Raw genomic sequence first — 17,303 nt, 5'->3', positions numbered from 1 at the left:
TATAGATTGATCCACAGATATTGTAAGCCTTCCCTAGTTATTTGGAATGAGATATTCTTTTCTCTTATTGCCTGTTTTATTTTCTTATTAATACACAGAAATACAGTTGATTTTTGAGGGTTTATTTTGTGGTTTGTCTTAGGTTGAAATGGACCTATGTGGAGCCATCCTTGAAATAATAGAGAGTTTATTGAAAAGATGAAACTAGGAGCATCCAGAGTATACGAATATAGGTAGCCTGTGAGAGGCTATGAGAGAAATCCATAAGAGCAGTCTTTTTTATACAGACAACAGAGTAGGAACTTCTTTAGATATCTAAAAATAACTCATGTGCAGCACAGAAATGTCTCAGAACTTATTTCAGTACAACTATTTTTCAGAATTTTCATCCAGGTATTTTTTCATAGGCATGTTTATCATGATGTGTGCACCTCAATAATGTTGGCATAACATTGGCAGAACGATCTATTTAAGTCTGGTTCCATTATGTGCACCTGGTCTTGGCAAGAGGGAAGGAATTATACAAGACTGCTCCCTAAAACTGTACTGTTTACAATTTAACCTCCTTAGGATAGTGCTGTGTTAGAATTTAACCCTCACTTATCCTTACATTCCCTTTTTTGATACTGTTTTCTAGTATTACCCACTTAGATAATTCAGATCATTTCAAGAATCGATTGTACATGTTTCAGGTCTTTACATAACTAATATGTGCAGAGCAGCAGTAAAACTAACAAAATTAATAATATTATGATAGAATGAATCAGAAACTTTGAATAATATTTGCTTTCAGCAAATGTCTCTTAAAATAAACCTTGCACTTAATCCTCAGTGTATTTCAGATGCTGGATAATATTAAGGCTTTACACAAACACTTTGTGCAACATTCAGTTAATGTTCATTTAAAGCACAGGTTTTTAATTCTGTTGAGTTGGATGTAGCTTTTTCCTTCATAATAGCCAACATGTATATATCACTAAGATGCCAACTACTAGGGAGGGAAGAAGGGAGGAAAGCAAGAAGAGGGAGAGGAAGAGAGAAGGAAAGGAAGAGAAAGAAAGAGAGATAGGGGAAAGACAGAGAGAGAAAAAAGAGGGAGAGGGAAATGCAGAAGGATGGAGAGGAAGGGGGTGTGGATAGAAAGGGGGGACAAAAGGGGGAGAGAGAAGGATGGAGTTGAAGAGAGAAAGATAGAGACATGAGGATGGAGAGGGAAAGGGAGAGAAAGACAGAGGAGAGAGAAAAATGGAGAAGGAGGGAAAGAGGCAGAAGAATAGATAGGGAAGGATGGAGAGTAAGGTAAGAGAAGAGGGAGGGAGGGTGGAGGAAGGGGAGAGACAGAGAGAAGAAAGAGATTGATAAAATGATGGAGAGAGAAGGATGAAGATGGAGAGGGAAAGACTGAGAGAGGACAGACAGAGAGAAGTATGGAAAGGGAATAAGACATGGAGGAAGAAAGGGAGGTGGGGAGAGAGAGAGGCAGAGAGGGATGGTCTCCAGGTTTTAGCCCTGATACTGCCCTCTGTTAGGTTACAAACTAGGTCCCTGGATAGAGTGCTGAACCCATTGGTAGCCACACCTGCACTGGGTGAGTATGGCATTGTTAATGCAGTTGTTGAAAGCAAGCCTCAGTGGAGGAATTCTTTGTCCTCCCAGGAGGTTTCATTTTGTACTGAAAGCACTGACATAACCCATGGGTTTTTCCTAAGCCATTAAGTGACTCCACTTGTGGTGCTAAAAACCTGGCATCCAGTTTTTTGACATCTTAAACAGTCAGAAGGGGATTCCTGCTAGGGACTCCTGAATCTTGTTTAGATTAATAAACTGAACACCAGACCTGTGGCAAGGATGCTTAGCCAAGCTGCATGGTCCCTCAGGAGGGTTTCCAGAAATGAGTAAAACCTTGGCCAGGGTATTCTTGAAGACCCTCTCCACAAATATACCCCCTAGATTTTAAATTGGGCCAGTAAAAGTCTTTTTAACTTCTCCAACCAGAAGAGGCACTTTACCTGATAAGGAGAAATAAAATCCAGAGGCTGCTACTGAAGCCTCAAAACAGCTACTGGGAAGACCTGTCATTCATTATCATTGTATGTGTGTGCATGTGTGACAGATTTTACCTGGTCATATTTAAGAATTTTATATACTTATATATACACATATACACTTAGATTTATATATATAGAGAGAGAGGGAGAGGGAAAGAGAGAGAGAGAACATTAGAAAAAGCACAAATAATATGCCAAAGGAAACTCCTTTGGGGGAAGCTCCTTGAAGCGTGGGATAAGGGAGAACTCCTAACTGAGGCAGGAATGACAAAAAAAGAAACAATTTTGTAATATTTGGGAAAATTTTAGCTGGTGAATTACTCTGGCTTCAGTTCAAAACTTTGGATTAGCATAAACTAAGAGATTTAAAATAGTCTTAGCAGATAAAAACAAACATAGACTATTGATATTTGTGAAATGAATTACTTAATCCTTTAAATGAATTTAAAAATGATTGCATTTTTCCCTTCAACAAGGTGTTAGTCATAATTGAAGGGACAATGTAAGTTTTTTAAATTTTAATATTTTTTTTCTCAATTACAATAAAACAATGTTAACCTTCATACTTTTATAATTTTGAGTGCCAAATTCTCTTCCACCTTCCTTCCCCTGCCACATCACTGAGAAGGCAAGCAATTTGATAAAGGTTATACGTATGTAGTCATGCAAAACATTTCCATATTAGTCATGTTGTAAAAGAAAACACAGACCAAAAAAAAAAATCTCAAGAAAAATAAGGTAGTAAAAAATAGTAAGCTTCGGTCTACATTCAGATTCCATCAGTTCCTTCCCTGCAGGTGGATGACATTTTTCATCATAGGTCCTTCAGAACTATCTTGGATTTTTCTGTTGCTGGGAATAGCTAAGTAAACAGTTGATGCTGCACAATATTGCGCTTGCTGTGTACACTCTTCTGATTTTGCTCACTTTACTTTGCATCAGTTCCTATAAGTCTTTCCAGGTTTTTCTGAAAGCATTCTGCTTGTCATTTCTTATAGCACAACAGAATTTCATCACAATCATATGCCACATTTTGTTCAGCCATTCCCTAATTGATGGGCATTCCCTCAATTTCCAGTTCTTTGCCATGACAGAAAGAGTTGCTATAAATATTATTGTACATGTAGATACTTTTCCTTTTAAAAAAAATATTTGATCTCTTTGGAATACAGACCTAGTAATGGTATTGCTAGGTCAAAGAGTATGGACCTTTTTATACCCCTTTGGGCACAGTTCCAGATTGCTCTATAGAATGTTTGGATCAGTTCCAGGTTCCAGCAGCAGTGCATTCAAGTGTCCCAATTTTCCCACATCCCCTCCAACATTGATCGTTTTCCTTTTCTGTCATATTAGCCTATCTGACAGGTATGAAGTGGTACCTCAGGGTTGTTTTAATTTGCATTTCTTTAGTCAGTAGTGATTTTAGAGCATTTTTTCATATGACTAGTGATAGCTTTGATTTCTTCATCTAAAAACTGCCTGTTCATATCCTTTGACTGTTTCTCAATTGGGGAATGAATGACTCATATATTAATAATTTGACTCAGTTCTCTCTATATTTGAGAGATGAGGCTTTTATTAGAGAAATATAATGTAAAAATTCCCCCCCCGTTTCCTGATTTCCTTCTAATCTTGACAGCATTGGTTTTGCTCGTGCCAAAATTTTTTAATTTAATGTAATAAAAATACCCATTTTATATACTGTAATACTTTCTGTTTCTTATTTGGTAATAAATTCTTCTTTTATCTATAGATCTGAGAGGTAAACTATTTCATATTCCCTTAATTTGCTTATGGCATCACCTTTTACGTCTGAATGCTCTAATATATGGTCAGTTTTTTGTAGGTGCCATGTATTGCTGAGAAAAAAGGAATATTCCTATTCTCATTCAATTTTTACCAGGGGTTTATCAAATTTAATTTTTCTAAAATTCTATTAATTTTCTTAATTTCTTTCATATTTTTTTATTAGATTTATCTAGCTCTGAAAGGGGAACATCATTCTTTGTTTTAGATAGGTTCATCATCAGAAATCTTATCATTGTGGAGATTTGGTCTTCAACAATTCCTAAGTGCCCTAGGTTGCCTCTTTTTTTTTTTTCTGGGTGCTAATCAGAACTAGAGGGCTGCAGGGTTAAGAAAAACAGCTCCTGCCAAAGTGTCCCTCTAGGGAAGGCTCAGAATTCCCACCTGCTCATTTCCTATAACCTCTACTTTTTGGTTTATTTGCCAAGAATCTCCATCATTTTTCCTCTGAGTTATATTAGCCATCAGAAATCTTACCATCTTGAATTTTGATTCACCTTTCATACTCAATTCCCCCCCTCACTCTTTCTGACTCTGTTACCTCTCTTTTTGATTGAAGGCCTGCACCTTTTTGACCTGAAGGTTGAAAAACCTCCTTCCATTTCCTCATTTCATAGAGAACTCAGTATTTCCAACTTTCCTTTTCTTGCCAGCATCATGGAATCATTTGAGAATAACTTACTAGATTTCTATAATAGAGGCATATATCCTAATCTTTATGTGGGGAATATACATTAACAATTTCATTATAATTACTATGTAATAGAGGTCATTTTTAAAAATTTCTGTATTTCAGAAGAACTTAGCCTCTACCCCCAAATGACAGAGTTGAAAAAGCAGGACTGCCAAGTCAATCTTTGACAATATACTTACTGAATGTAATGGTGTCTGTAATTTAAAGTTCTGGCAATGTATGACCCTTGCAAAATTTGAGAATTCTGTATGATCCCATTTATAACAATAACTCCAGGTTGGATTATATTGTATTAGTCCTAAACAGAATATAATACAGTCTTATTTAAAGTGAAGATGTGTTTTTCTCTTTGGGCAATTATGATATTTGACCCTTTGTAAATAAATTAGACCTTGAAAAACAACCCTTAAAATCTGGTATTATGGAAAAATGATTGTAGACTACAAAAATATGAACTATAAATGAAAGCTTTCTATCAGAATTAAGTCACATTGAGATCTCTGGGGATGGCTGACACACTGAATACCTCAAAGTTAAAATAAGCATTTTAAAAAATTTCTACTGGGTTTTGATTAGTAAATTGGGAAAAAGGGGTTGAAAAAGTTTTGCTTTGTTTGACTGAGATGGTTGTGTGAAACTTCATGTGTTTATCTTATTGGGAACTAGAGTAATAAATGACTGCTATTTGTTTTGGAAGTATATACAGAAAAAAGTAACAGACAATTAAGAGTAAACTGATAAGCAAGCAGTTCTTTCTGAGATTGTAGAACCCATATTTGAACTAAATTAAAATGTGCTCTTAAGTGTGATATTCGGGATAGATTAAAACCTAGTAACAAACTACCACTTTTACAATCTTTGACAGTAAATTGGCTGGAAATAGAGGACCCCAAATATGAAATGCTTAGAATAAAAAGCCCTTGTGTAAAATATAATACTACTAAATTAAAATTATGAATTCAAATTCATTACTATTTGGAAAATAATAGATCCAGGTATAATTGAATTTATTCTGATCTTATTTTAAGTGAAATGTGTCTCTCCTCATATGATGTTGTGATGCATCAAAATTTATTATACTATTTGGCATTAAGACAGATTGGGAAAATGCACAGATCTGAAATTTTGTTGACTGGGTGACCTTAAGCAAGTTACCTCATATCTTTTGACCTCAATTTACTAATCTGTATGGGGATTAATAATAGCACCCACCTCCTTGAAACCATCTGTATGGGAAAGGTCATCAGTCTTGGGTTATGGAGTTCCTAGAGAATGAAATTGGCTTACTGAGAATTTACAAGTCTGTGTATAATATGGAAGTGATTTCTAATGATTGATCCTTATACCAGGATGAGTCTAAGCTTAAGGAGAAGAAGAAAAGAAAAACAAGTGAACATTGTTAAGTAAAATCTGTCATGAATGTGTGACTCCTGGTAAACTTTTATTGCTTATGGCAACTTCATAAGAGTAAAAATAATTATGTCTAACCCTAAGCTGTGATAAGTGAAACTTTTCATTTGAGATAAAATCTCTTGGGACTGTAATTGATAGTGTTTTGAGTTTTGAATTCAGCTATGATTGTCTGATGGATCAGTAAGTCAATAATCCACCATTTGAGAGAAATGCCAAAAGCTATTCAGAGGGAATGTGATCCTAAACTGTTACAAGAGGATATCTGTATTTGGGAAAAAGTCGAGATTGTGAGCTTGGAATTGCCTCAGGTAGGATCCTTCTGGCTCAGTTTCCCCATTGTGTTAATTTCTTTTGAACAGGAATGTTTCCCACCTGGCTATTCCCGATTCTAGCTATGAAGTGGAATTGTTACTGTATAATTGTTATCGATTCTGATTCTTACCTGAAGTCAAACAGAGCTAAGGATGCTTTATCCTGCCATATATGTGTTGAATCATTAGGAACCACTAAGCAAGGCTGTTAGGATCATGTGCCTGCATTTTCCTTCTTATTGCAAATTTCTAGAATCAGAGCAAGTGGTCAGTAGAAGTTATGAGCACAATGCAAGTGTGTACGATTTTAACTTTTCAATCTAAATGTGTAGTCATTCCATATCCCAAAAAAGTAAGTAACTTAGTACTTAGGCTTGTCATCTGCCTGCTAATACTTAACATTGTCATGTGTAAGAGTAAGTCCCTGAAATAACTCATTCTTTCTGAATGCTTTGGGAATAATTAGACAAAGGTAAAAGAAGCTTGTGAAACAAAGATACAAGCACAAAGTTAAATCATTATCCAATAGACTAAGGCTGGAACACATCTGAGCAACTATAATAAAATGCATTTGTATAATATCTAAGCTTTTCAGCCTAGAATTATAGTCCTTTCTATATCCTAAACAACTTATTAAATGAGTATTTGGCCTAGTCATCTGCCTGTTACTAGATATATATTTACAAATGATGCAAGAATAATTGATATTGATGCAACAGTTTATGGGACCAAGTTGTTTCTCTATTAATAATTAAAATGAAATCAGAAACATCTTCAATTTTGTTTGAAAGTATTAATTTTAGTGCAATCAGTTCTCTTAGAGGAGAATAACTTATGGAATAATTTGTGTTGTGTCAATGAAAATGTCAGTTTTATTTAAGATTCTTACTTTTTTTTTTTAAGGTTCTTAATGTGGAAATAACACCCATCATTTCTTGTGGTACAAACATGTTTTTATTATCAACAATATTTTATTATCACCAACTTATTTGATATGCATTCTTTTGAAATTGATTACTTAAGTATATCTATGCAACCCATCCCAAGTCTTTTGCTACAACTGAAGTTTACTTGGTAACTTTTATGTAAATTAATTTGTGTTTTATTGGTCATCTTCTTATAAAAAGTATTGTGTAATACACATTTTTAAAATGTGAGGATTACATCCTTATCTGTCTCAGTTCCTTTTAGGAGGGGAATTGAATAATTGAATTGAGTTGGAATAAATTAAATTAAGTGGTATTTAAATTTAGAGTTCTAAAATAATTAAGAGTTAAAAATTGTAAAGTTAAAAAATTAAGTAAAATGTTGAGAAAACAAGATAAAATGACTATGTGCATGATTTAGAATATTTTAAGAGTTCTCCTTTCTGTGGTATTTAAAATATTTAGTTCATATTTGAATGTGTTACATATGTCAATGTAACAGTAACCCTTTAGCTTGTTGTTAGTAATGTTTATGTCAGGTATAGAATTTAGATAAAGATAGAAATTGCATGGGGTATTTATAATGTAAATTACTGAATTTTCAAGTGGACTATGGGCTCCTAATTTGATGTGCCCCTTATTGCTCTGTTATTTATTAGAAAAGAATCCCTAGGGTCCAGCTGGTTTCTACCACATGTACTAGGTATTAGAGAAGTAAACTTTGTTACTAGTGTGGAAATCTTGTATTGAGATCTGTTTTGTAGAAAATTTTAGCAGAAACGTCTAAGGAATCTTTACAACTTTGAACCAGAAAGGAAGTCCACTGAAGTGGTGACCCTGAGGACATGATATTTTCCATACTGCCCCAAGAAGAGGAATGCCAGGGACAGGATGACTGCATGGGACATCTGAGATGCAAGATGAAATGTGCTGATTGAATGGATATTGGGAAGGGTTATTGCAGGGAGACTTAACGTTTGTTAATATTGATGTCCGTTATTGTACCCCTTTGTCTTTTATTTTGTGTATCTGTATACTAAAGTTTTCTTGGCTTTCTTGATGTTGTATGATTTCCCCTCTGGATTAATCCCTGATTTTGAACATTCTTACTGTGGCTTGTACTATGCTTTGTTTATGGTTGTGATCTCACATTTTATTAATTTATTTTAAACTTAAATACACCATAAGAAAAGAAAAAAAGAAAAAGAAATGTATTATAAACTTATATACTAAAACTTAAATACAAGATGAAAAAGAAAATAAAAAGCATTGCCATATGCTCAGAATGAATGTGAGGATTTGAAATATACACCTATAAATTTCTATTTCAAGAAAGCCTATGTAATAAACACTACACGTTGTGTTCTCAGCTATCCATCTTTTCTTTGCTTCCTTGTAAATTTTCTTTTGTTCTCTGCTGTGTACTTTTTAATTTTTTTTCCCTCTTCTTCCCCTCTCTCCCCCAAGAAGGCCACAGTTGAGCACAGATACAGACATACACACACACACACACACACACACACACACACACACAAATATACATGCATAACATATATACATCCACATATAAACACAAACATATATATACATAATACACATACATATACTTACATACACATACATATACTTAGATATCTATACTCATACTCATATATAGACATATATATTTCTATGTATCGGTGTAAGACCATATTATACTTGTTTCTTCTCTGTTTCTTTGAGGGTGGATAACGTCTTCCTTCATAGGTCCAAGTCTTTCCCTTTTTTTCTAAGTCCACCAATTCATTGTTTCCTACACCACAGCAATACTCCAATACTGTCTGGTTATTTTAAACAGTCTAAAACAATATTGATTAATATGGCTGACATATAGTGTATTTTCCTTTTTTTCTCTTTTGATTAAATCTATTTTAGCTTTACCTGAGATCATGCTTACTACCCTTTCACTTTTCCCTAATATATTCGTACTCCTGATTTTTATTTTATGTTTTTGTGTTATCTCCTATTTCGTATCCCTCCTGATTCCTCTACTTTACTTCTGCTTGCTACCTTGCCTTCTACTACTTAACCTTCCTCCCCACCAAAGATCCCTCCCTTATCTTCTCCCTCATCCTGAAATTCTTCCCTTATCCTCTCCCACCTCCCTATCCCCTTAGCCCTTTATTTCTTTCTGAATTTAGAAGACTTTCATGACCTTCTAGATATTTATACAACTTGTCCCCCCTTTAGCCCATTCCCGCTGAGAGTAGGGTTCCAGAACTACCAGTCCTTTTCTTCCATCTAATTCCTCTGTGTCAGTTTTTCATCTCCCACCTCATTTATATAAGATAATTACACTTTTTACCTTTTTCCTAGACGATTTACTTTTTAGTATCACATCATAATCATCTCTACCCTAATCTTTCTCTCAAACTATCCAATTACTAATAACAATCTTGGACAAATGATTTACATTTCCTCATATAAAAAGTGAACAGTCTGTCCTCATTGAGTTCCTTGTAATTAGTCTTTGATGTTTACCCTATATTTCTCTTGTATGTATGTATGTATGTATGTATGAATCTTGTATGTCACATTTTCTGTTGATTTCAGGTCTTTTTGCAACAAAATCTTGAAAGTCTGGCAATTCATTAAATGTCATTTTTTTCCATTCAGGATTATGCTTAACTTTGCTGAGTATGATATTTTCATCTGCAACTGCAGTTATTTTGTTCTTCCATATATAGTATTCCAAGACCTTAGGTCTTTTAGTGTTGCTGCTACTAGGTCTTGTGTGATTCTAATTCTGGCTCTGCCATATTTTAATTGCTTTTTCTTGTTGCTCGTAATATTTTCTCCTTCAGTGGGGGCTTTTGGAATCTAGCTATGATGTTACTGTAGGTTGTCCTTGTAGGACCTCTTTCAGGTGGTGATGGGTAGATTTTTTTCCATTTCTAGTTTGCCCTCTTGTTCTAACACTTCAGAACAATTTTCTTTAATTATTTCTTGTATTATTGCATCAAGATTATTTTTGTGTTGTAGTTTTCAGGTAGTGTAATTATTCTTATGCTTTTTTCTTCTTGTTCTGTTTTCTAGATCAGTTGTTCTTCTTATGAGATGTTTCACTTTCTCTTCTATTTTTTCTTTCTTTATATTTTATTATATTATTTCTTGGTCTCTTATAAGTTCGCTGGCTTCTTCTTGCCCAATTCTAATTTTCAGGGAGTTGTTTTCTTCTTTAAGTTTCTGGATCTCCTTTTCTAGTTGGTAGACTTTCTTTTCACAGTCTTCTTGTTTTTCTTGGATTGTTCTTATTAATAAAAATTCCTCAATCTCTCTCATTTGATTTTGGCTATTTTTTAAAAGTTCTTCTATAAATTCTTTTTGGACAGGTGACCATTTCATGTTACTCTTTGGGAAAGGAGAGGCTTTTTTTTTTTGCATCAATATCCTCCTCTGAAGGGGAACCCCAGTCTTCTCTATTTCCATAGTAACTTTTTGTTTTTGTTTTTGTTTTTGTTTTTTGGCTAGGCAGTGGGATTAAGTGACTTGCCCAGGGTCACACAGCTAGTAAATGTTATGTGTCTGAGGCAGGATTTGAACTCAGGTCCCCCTGAATCCAGGGCTGGTGCTCTATTCACTGTGCCACCTAGCCGCCCCCATAGTAACTTTCTATGGTTCAGTTCTTTCTCCTTAGCCTACTAATTTTTTTTTTATTTGTAGAAGCTTATTATTGTAATCACCTCTAGTCCTGGTGTGTGGAGGATGGTGCCTTTGGCCTTAGATCCTCCTTCAGTTCTCCCCTCTGGCCTGGAACCAAACCAAGAATTCTGCCCTCCTGTAAGTGCCCATTGCCAGTGGTGTCCACCCCACTGTTTCTGCACTTACCAGGTGTGTGCTGTTTCCTTCTCACCCAGGGCTGTGTCTTTGCAGCACAGCTGGACCTAGCCTCCCTTATCAACAGAGGTTCCATCAATCTTCCCCTGCCCAGACTCCTGACTCCCCGCACTTTATGGGAGGTAAAAATTCCTGTGCCTGGTACCAAGTCTACCTCCCAGCTCAGCCCCAGGGAATTCTGCTTGTTGTTTGAGTGGAACTAGCCTGGAGATGTTCACACTTCACAGGGACCAAATCTCAGATCTTCTCTTGTCCCAGGAGGACCACTGTTCTGTCCCAGCTCTTGTTACTTTTTACCATTCTACGTTCACCCTAAGGTTCACTATTTTGTCTTATTTGTAGAGGAAATCTGGAGAACTTGGAATTTTCTGACCTACTCCACCATCTTCCCAGAATCCTCTCCTCAATCTTACTTTGTAATTAGAACTATCCTGTATCAGTCTTGAGACATAAAATGCCCAAAGTCTCTTGTTAGTTGTCTGTCTGTTGACTTTTATCTTTCTGAAGTGTTTCTTTCTCTTGCCTTCAGAGACCCTTCACAGGTCGTATGCATGGGAATATTTTACCAAGTGCACTCTCTGTGGTCATTGACATATCTAGAGATTGCTTTTGACTAATGGTACAAGGATATGCAGATATTAAAGGGTCCCTTGAGCTTTTCTTTTTGAGTTGTCATATTTTGTAGAAACACTGGACCTGGAGTATGTAGAGGCACTGAATGTGTCAAGGATGAAGGCCTCCCTTGGCTGACACAATTTGTTCTTTGCACCCCAAGCTGGACTCCCTGTATATCCTTCGAAGTCAAGTCAAGCACCAGTCAGTCTGTACCAGACTGAGAAACTATTTCTGCAACTGGGACCCTTGAAGTTAAGCAGACCATCATATCTTCTTGGCCTGGCAGTTCCCAGTTTTTACTTATATATGCTTTCTCTTACCCTTTGGTAGGGCATGGGTCCTTTTCCCCTCCCCTATGCCTTCGCCCTTTCCTTGTGAATTAAATACCAAAGCCTTCCCTGCACTGCTGGGCTTGTTGGTACAGGGAGTACCCACATGCATTTGCCTTCTCTTGTAATAACTTAAGTTTCAACACATGTCTCATGGACTTGTGATGTTGATTTTGGTTAACACTGTACATAACATGCTGATTATTTATTTTTTCTTCTGATCATGTTGGTATTTCATTTTGCTCACTTACTATTTTATTGATTTGATTTTCTCCTCTCTTTTTAATCAGAGTAGCTAAAACTTTATTAAGTTCATTATTCTTTTCAAAGAACCACCCTTTAGTTTTAGATATCATTTCTTTGCAGTATTTCTGTTTTCAATTTATCTCTTTCTGTATTTTTAATATCTTTGTGCTTATTTTAAGCTTGTTTATTTGTTGGCTTTCTAATTTTTTCAATGAATATTCATTTCATTATTCTTATCTTCTGGATGGTTAATGTATGTTTGTAAAGACATATACCTTTTTCCTTCTTAGGACTGCTTTATCTGCATCCTGGAAATTGTATGTTGTTTCATCATCATCATCGTCATCATCGTTCTCAATTTTCTCATTATTTTTTCAAATAATTACTTGTATTTTTAAAAATATAATCTCTGAACTTGTCATTATTTAGGATTTCATTGTTACATTGCCATTTGTTTCCCTTTGTTATGTTTGTGCTATCTGAACCAATTGCTGTTTTGTTAAGTTATGCTCTGGGCAGAGAGGTGGGGAGTAGGGAGCTGACAGCAATTTTTTATCTTCCTTCTCTGCTTCCCAGTTTCCCCCTCCAGAGGCCAGCGAACAAACGTCACAGGCCCGGATCTTCAACTCCCGAGTTCCTACCCTGCCCTGATGGCCACTGGTACCACTCCCCACAGCCCGCTGTACCGGGTCCTGGTCCGGGTGTCTGAGAGCTGCTCTGGAATAGAGAAGAAGCTGCAGAAGTATTTCCAGAACCCATGTAAGTCTGGGGGAGGCAAGTGCAGGGTCAAAGCCGGTCCCAATGAAGGCACTTTCTGGGTAGAGTTTTATAAACGACAAGCCAAAGAAGGTGTGATAGCAAAGGGAGATCACTCTTTGGCAGTCAGTGATACATCACATGTGACCATCTTCCTAGAAGCAAATGAAGACCCAGAAGAAGAGAACAGTACTGTGGAGATAAGCCAGCTTTCCTCTCCAACTCAGTCAGTCCCAGAGGAATTTCCAGATGGAGGAGGTGCTGCTAGCTCCTCTGATTCCTTCACTAAGAAGATATTTCTCCATGTAAGGGCCCGGCTGAACTTCAAGCTTTCCAAAGAGCGAAGGGAGGAAATTATTAACCTCTGCCCAAATGTCAAAATAGAAGGAGGCCTTGATGGACCTGAGAAAGTGATTGGTGACTTTGAGGATATTAAAAAAATTTATCAATTCTTACGTGAGAAGATGGTGGAAGATGAGCAAAAAGATGATTTCCCCCCCTCCGCCTCAGCAAGAGAAGTTGAGCACAATGTGCCAAATGACGGAGACAGTTCTAGTCTTCGCTCAAACCCAAAACACAAAAGAAGAGGAGTTGGACATTATCTCGGTTCCTTCACATTTGTATGAATATTTTAAATACTTTTTTTCTCAAACTCTGGACAGAATACAAAGTGAGCATAAGGTCCGTATCAAAGGTACTGTGTCATATCCTACAGGCAATGTGTGTTTAGATTTTGAGACAAGTAAGTCAGCGAACAGGAAAGCAGCTCAAGAAGCTTTTACCAGAGCATTTCAGAAGGAAATAAAGAATGTGACCCATAGGGATCTTCATTTTGCAGATAATAAACTGGCATTTGAAGTCCAAAAAACACTGACTGACATGTTTAAGAACCTTCGTATTAAAGCTGAAGGAAAAGTCTTAATTCTCTGGGGAAATCCACAGGATATCTTAGGAGTTCAACATTTCATTGAAGCAAACTTCTCTCGCAAACCACCTCTGGAAATGGTGCTTTCCGAAAACACGATGCAGAATGAAATTGAGGTTGATACCGATCACTTGCGTCTTCTGCGCCATGAAATCAAAGAAATAGAGAAAACATATGACACTGTCATGGAGCTGGTGAACAAACCGCTAAGTCGGAAGACTCTCATTGTATTTAAGCCAAAACGCAAAGACGTAGACCTCTCTGCACATGCTTATGAAGATTTCATTGAGCTGTTTCAGATGCTCTTACCTGAAGTTGTCAGAGAGGTAGTTATATTGAAGCCATTAAGCCAAGAGAAAAAGCGTTGGCCTGAAAAGACATTTTTTGAAGACTTTGAAAGAAAGCACCCCCATGTAAACTTGGAGTGGTATGAACAAGAACTGACATTGACTGGTTTGCCCAAGTACATTGCAAAAGCAATGAAATTTGTTAAGAGACATTTTAGTATTGAAGGTCTTCCTCAGGAAAGACAAGGTCCACCTCTCTCCCTTGGAGAAATTTGGTATAGAGATCCCAAATCCCCACTGGACAGAAATGGTGCTGATTTAAAGATGGCTTCAACTCCCTTCAAGGGATTGCCTGGCTGTGGGGACTTAGGAAAAGAGGAGGAGGAACAAGAGGATGAGTGTGCCATCTGTCTGGACACCATTCACCACAAAGAAGTCCTCTCAAAGTGCAAGCATAAGTTCTGTGGCCCTTGTATCAGAGAGGCCATGAAACACAGACCAGCGTGCCCTGTATGCCAGACTTCCTATCATATCCTGAAGGGGAATCAGCCAGATGGAACAATGACAACCTCTTACAGGACTTCTTCACTTCCCGGTTACAATTCATGTGGCACCATTGTGATTCAGTATGACATGCGGGGAGGGATTCAGACAGAAGACCATCCCAACCCAGGAAGACGCTATGAAGGCACAAGACGGGTGGCGTACTTGCCCAATAATGACGAAGGACGGCAGGTTTTGCTTCTCCTCAGAAGAGCTTTTGACCAAAGGTTGATTTTCACAGTAGGACAGTCTCGGACGTCAGGAGTCAATGATGTGATCACTTGGAATGATATTCACCACAAAACTCTCCAGTTTGGTGGGCCAGAAAACTTTGGTTACCCTGATCCTGGCTATCTGCAACGAGTCAAGCAGGAACTGAAGGCAAAAGGAATTGAGTAAACGTGTTGACTTCAAGGATTCCTTGAGAGCTGAACTCATAAAAGTTGCAGCCATGGAAAGCAATCAAAGCAATCATTAAAATATATATGCGTGTAGGCACCATCTAGAAAAAAATAAAAGAACTTGAGAAGAGCTTAATTTGTTTGGGGTTGAATCAGATGAACTGTGATCTGCTAACCTATCTAATTTTTTGGAGCTTTTAACTTTTTATTAGACGTACTTAGAGCCTGGTAGGGAAGTAAAAGTTCCTCTAGTGAGAACCCAGAGTGTATCTCTCAGTGCTTTCCTGCCTGTCTCCATTTTGCTGTCACCAGGGACACTGGAGTTAAGGAATCTTCCATTGTACCACTTACACAAGGTGATGACTGACCTTCAGGTCCATTCACATTATTTGTGGAAAGCTGTTGGTAGCCTCAGAATTTACCAGAGCTAGCTCCCTTGTAACTGGAATGGTAGCCAGAACATTAAAAAGACTAGAAGACATCTTGAAGAAGCTTATTCTCCAAATATAAGAGTTCTTCACTTCAGAAAGAAACTATCCATCCTTGGGGCTCTGGCAAATTTAATGTAAATTTATAAGTGGGGAAAGATAATTCTGTCTTCAATCAAGTCCAGTGACTTCCAATCACTTTCAGGAACAGATAGAAAAGCCTCAGAGCCCTTCATAGCCTTACCCCTCCCTTTATTCCCCCACTATGTACTGTGAGATTCAGTGATACTGGCCTTCCTGATGTTCCTTGCACAAGAAACTCCATCTGTCTCGATTGCGCATTTTCACTGGAAATCCACCATGCCTGGAATTCTTTTCCTCCACATTTCCACCCACTGGCTTCCCTGACTTCTTCTAAATACCACCTTCTACATGAAGCCTTTCGCAAACCCCTTAATAGTGATGGTTTTCCTATTTGGATTATCTCCATTTTGTCCTGTATGTAACTTGTGTGTACATAGTTGTTTGCATATTGTCTTCCTCATTAGACTACAAGCTACTTGAGAGCAGAGATTGTCATTTGCTTTCTTTTGTATCCCCAGCACTTAGCACAGTACTTAGAATATAGTAGACTCTTAAATACTTGTTGATTAACTGGCTTAACCATGGGCACGCTCATTGACCTGGGAATCAGAGTTCCCAGGTTAATAGGTAAATGACCTTGGCTTTTGTGCTGCCCTCGTTCTCTGCCTTCTGACTTTTAACCTCCGCAGAATTGTCCATTCAATTTGCCATTATTCAAAGTGCCCCCTCAAAAAGTATACTTGTAGGGTAACAGATGAAATGCCCATTGTTTTCTGAATGAGTCCACCTTTTATATTTGCTACAAAAACTAAGCAGAAATACTCATTAGGAGCTGAAATACTGGGTCCTGCAGCATTGCTTGCAAAATGAAAGAGAACCTGTTATACAGAGAGATTCCTTTCCCAGTCACAAACAGCTTATTAGTGATAATACACCACTGTATTACCCCAGTGCAAAATGTTAAGTGTTGTAGCCAAAGTGTTGTTTATTTAGTTCTTCTCTAAATAATTAGATCATCTGGATTTGGCTCTATGCTTTTGTTAGGGGAGATATGATTTAATGGCTGTGTCAGATGCTTCTAATAAAACTGAGACTGTAATGACCAGAAAAAAAGTTGTGGTGTATAAAAAAATTTATTAATTATTTCTGTGTTTTTATATTTGTTTGTATTATCTCTGTGCCCTAAGTGGACATGGCCAATTTTTGTAAAAATTCCATGTTCTACTTTGAAATGTGTATATTCTTTTCCAGTCCCATTTAGAAGATGCCAGAAGTCTTTCTGGTCTAGTTTCTCTAGCAGTTTGTTCAGTTCCTTATTTTCTTTTTTGTTTATTTGTCCATTAAAAGCATTGGAAACTTACAGAGAGTTAATGATGATTTAGTTCATCTATGCTCTTATCTTTTTATGAGGTACAAATCAGCAATCCCCTCATGTAAACCTGGAGGAGGCTTGAATCTCAAGTGTGGAGAGTGCAAGAGCCAAAATTATTGGGGACCAAAGAACAGGCCGAAGGCTGTGAAGGCATAATGAATTAAGGTGGATGCTTTGGTAGAATAAACAACTTTAAATTTCCTGCAAATGTCTTGAAAAGATAGTAGGTAAATCACAGAAATG

At 37.0% G+C, this 17,303-nt stretch overlaps 1 pseudogene across 1 annotated transcript in view; it reads left to right on the top strand.

The window, feature by feature from the left end:
- The window catches only part of LOC110203670 (E3 ubiquitin-protein ligase DTX3L pseudogene), a 33,522-nt pseudogene extending 16,474 nt beyond the window's left edge, over positions 1–17,048 (top strand). Inside the window, exon 2 of the transcript XR_013483530.1 lies at positions 12,841–17,048. The product of XR_013483530.1 is annotated as an E3 ubiquitin-protein ligase DTX3L pseudogene (transcript). The remainder of the gene's footprint in view (positions 1–12,840) is intronic.
- Positions 17,049–17,303: the final 255 nt, after the last annotated feature.

The sequence above is a fragment of the Phascolarctos cinereus genome, unplaced genomic scaffold (genome assembly GCF_003287225.1).
Source record: "Phascolarctos cinereus isolate Bilbo 61053 unplaced genomic scaffold, phaCin_HiC Scaffold_8;HRSCAF=390, whole genome shotgun sequence".
Taxonomy (NCBI): Eukaryota; Metazoa; Chordata; class Mammalia; order Diprotodontia; family Phascolarctidae; genus Phascolarctos; species Phascolarctos cinereus.
The sequence above is the reverse complement of the archived record's forward strand: the minus strand, read 5'-3'. Positions and strand labels throughout refer to the sequence as shown.